The sequence below is a fragment of the Ananas comosus genome, unplaced genomic scaffold, assembly GCF_001540865.1.
Source record: "Ananas comosus cultivar F153 unplaced genomic scaffold, ASM154086v1, whole genome shotgun sequence".
Classification (NCBI taxonomy): Eukaryota; Viridiplantae; Streptophyta; class Magnoliopsida; order Poales; family Bromeliaceae; genus Ananas; species Ananas comosus.
Genome location: NW_017891831.1, coordinates 1 through 3,415, shown reverse-complemented (window position 1 = coordinate 3,415; position 3,415 = coordinate 1). Strand labels below are relative to the sequence as shown.

The window sequence follows — 3,415 nt, the reverse complement described above, 5'->3', positions numbered from 1 at the left end:
TACATAATCTTTACAACATAGTTCATCTTAGAAATCTGTCCCATAGCCAATCAAGCCTAGAATACCATTACAGAAAGCTTTCCAAACAAACCAGAGATCAACAAGCAGAAATCCTACATTTTGCATCGAATTGTCTCTCACAACAGAGATTATATGCTCACCGAAGAAGATTTATATAAAGAAGTTGAAAGAAGTTGAAAGAACTAATCATCTACAAGTTTGGGACAACATAAGTAAGACTGAATCAAACTAAGTAATTTAAATTGTCTCACAAGAACCATGTATGTTAGAGTATCACTGCATTGTCATCTAATACAATCACCCAACACAACCAAAAAATAAAACACAATAATAGTGTTTTTGTCATATCCACTTGCTATCAAATGTAAAGTTGTCAAAATATGTCTAAATTCTTACATGCCGATTCAATACATCGCTAATGACCTGCCAAATATTTTTCGTCGCCACCTCTTATAAATCTGCAAATGAAAATAAAGAAAAATTAGCTTTTCAACATTTGTTGATCCCTGAATTGATAACAAAAACAATATAAGAATAAATAGGCCAAATACGTAGATAACAAAGTGGGCTATGAACTATATAACAAACAGAAACCGACATTAATTCAATTTATGTAACCAAATATTGAGCATTAAGAGTAATAAAGAAACTGAGTAACTTTGAGACTTCATTTTTCCAAATTTATATGATGGCTGTGTTCTAGAATGCATTGCTACTTATGTCATCTCTCTCCAATATTCCACTAGATTAAAGTGTATTATAGCCCTTCTGGCAATCTTATATACTGCAAAAGCCTGCTTTGGAGCCCTATAATGCATTGATCAGAAACTAATAAAACAAACCACTGTGCTTCCTATCGATCCGCAATTTATAATTAGTGTGCTCAGTGAGGCTAATAATTCTAGGAGGAAAATGAACCACATATTTCAGAAATTGCAATAAGATAAAAAGATTCTTAATGCAATTGACTTATCTATAGGGAAATTGTCCTCAAGAACATATGACTTGGCAAGTAGTTAATGCGATAAATGCAGTAAAAAGAAAAGTTATGATTTAAAACCTCAAAATACACTAGAGTTAATCAAACAAAAGCATCGAGGTTAGTATCAAAAGGAGCTGAAATATGCGATTGAGTACAACTTAAACAGCATTCTGCACAAGCTCTAGACTAGAAAAACAAGCCGTGAGTACAAAGAATTACATGGCACAGATGAACACGAAATCAGCCATAGACACGCATTCTGCACAGATGTTCACTGCATTCATCATGCTATTGGTAACTGCATTCATCAAACATTTCAAAGCATTTATGATGTGTTCACTGCATTCATCAATTTGTTTCAGATGTGTTCACTGCATTCATGATGCTATTGGTAACTGCATTTTTGAATACAAAGCCGATGAGTTCACTGCATTTAATTGATAATAAAACTTAAATCTGTAACAAAACCTATAGTGTTAGTGTCCGGATTAGCAATAGTTGGAGAAATTTACCCCTTGATGCAAGCCTTGAGAAGCGATTAGCATCAATTTGGATCCATTCGTGAGTTGCTGCACCCTTAGACTCAAATTGTCGGCGAGAACTTTTCCTGTGGTGGAGGTTAGGGTTTATCTTAACAATGAAGATAAAAAAATAAAGAAAAGTTTAACAAATTAAGTATGTGATAATGTTTTGCTATGATCTCTAGTGTACAAATAATAATAATAATCACTTAGGTGTGGAAAATAAAGAAGTATTTAATTAATTTTACTTTGATGTAATAAATGCTGTACTCAGTTAAGCACTATGTGAATTTGAACCACATGATCTCTAATTGTAATCTAACAATTAGAGAGTTCAATTATTAAACAAGCATAGCTTCATTCAGCTTGAGCTTAATGTACTCTTATATGTGCGTGAGCAGCAAACGCAAAGGCTTGCATTCGAGGAACATTTGTTGCCAACTCCCTCAATGTGCATTAAGTCTCTACTGAAGTGATGATACAACTCGTAAATCTTTTGTTGCAATAGTGGGCATATTGATGTAGATGATGTGCCATTAGGATACATATAAAAGTTGGGCTCAGACAATTACATTGAAGAAAATCAAGAAACACCCATTTGATTAAATTTCGCGATGCAGCACTCACTGTGTGTCGGAAACAGAATAAGCACAAGGACGGATGCGAGAGGCAGAAGAGTTTTCTTCTAAAACAACAATCAGTTATTAGAAAAAGATTTCCTTTATGAAAACCCAGCTAGTAGGCCTTTATATAAAGGCATTCACTTAAACCTATCAAAAATAGGAAAAAGAACAAAATCAGAACATAGTAGAATCCTGACCTCGATATTGTAGAATTCCAACCTAATTCAGAACAAAAAAAAAAAAAACGACACAAAACTTTCTTTTAAATATAATAAAAAGAACTAAATTGCAAATTTGGGGGCCTAAGTGAGTGAATTTGGGCCAAAACTGGGTCGAAAAGCAAAGCATTTCAAGAAAGTCTTTCGGTGCTATGACTTGATGATATTGAGATTCCAGTTAAGTAAGGGATCAATTCAATTTAAAACCTACAGAGCAAGAATTAGGATCTACTTCCTCTTGTTCCTGCTCCCCATTTGCAAGAGATTAGGGTTCACCGTCGTCAAGAAGATATCAAGGATGAGCGATCTAGGGTTTGTAGCATAGTTAGTTAATTCGGATTCAGCAAAAATTCGGTACGGATATAATTCGGATATAATTCGCTTTCTAATTTTTAAATTCGTTGAAAAAAAGGCTAAAAAACGGATTCGCCAATTATTCGAATACGTAATTTATACGGATATTATACGTTCACCAATTAAAAATTCGGGATAAAAAATTCGGCTATTAAATTAAGTTTTTTTCCTCTCAAGATTTATGCTTTTAGCATAAATACTCATATTTTTTAAGAATATAAGAATAAAGAGCTACAACATTAAACTAATTAAGTAAATTTAGTGAATAGATTCAAAAATTTACGAACTTTCTGAAAGCTCTTTATTCTTATATTCTTAAAAAATATGAGTATTTATGCAAACAGGCTTAAAAGTTTAAACCATAAAAAAAAAAACAACAACAACAACAACAATCTTAAGCTGATGGGAGCTGCAAAAAGGACCCTATCATACCAAAATTCGATGCTAAGAATGTGAGCCATGGTAAGGAACCAAAAAAGACTAAAGAAGAAAAAAAAATACCAAACAGAATAATATGTTGACCTAACAGATAAAAAATTAGAACAAAATATCATGATAGCGTTGATTCAAGGATGAATATCAGCAAACCAGTTTCTACTAGAACATTAAAAAGACCAAAATTCCACATCTTTCTTCATAAATTGGAAATGCCCAACTGCGAGCATTCCTTGCATGTAAACTTCAAATTGTACAACA

The 3,415-nt window shown here is 32.9% G+C and overlaps 1 long non-coding RNA gene across 3 annotated transcripts; it reads right to left on the bottom strand.

Annotated features, from left to right (window-relative positions):
* Positions 1–223: 223 nt before the first annotated feature.
* LOC109705176 lies at positions 224–2,747 on the bottom strand. Of its 3 annotated transcripts, none has more exons than XR_002214656.1 (4): positions 2,097–2,747; positions 1,516–1,610; positions 1,223–1,398; positions 224–479 (listed from the first exon to the last, which is right to left on the bottom strand). It is a non-coding gene; the product is annotated as an uncharacterized LOC109705176 (long non-coding RNA). The 3 variants fall into 3 exon arrangements; XR_002214657.1 differs by having other exon boundaries at positions 2,152–2,747; XR_002214655.1 differs by having other exon boundaries at positions 1,516–2,747.
* Positions 2,748–3,415: the final 668 nt, after the last annotated feature.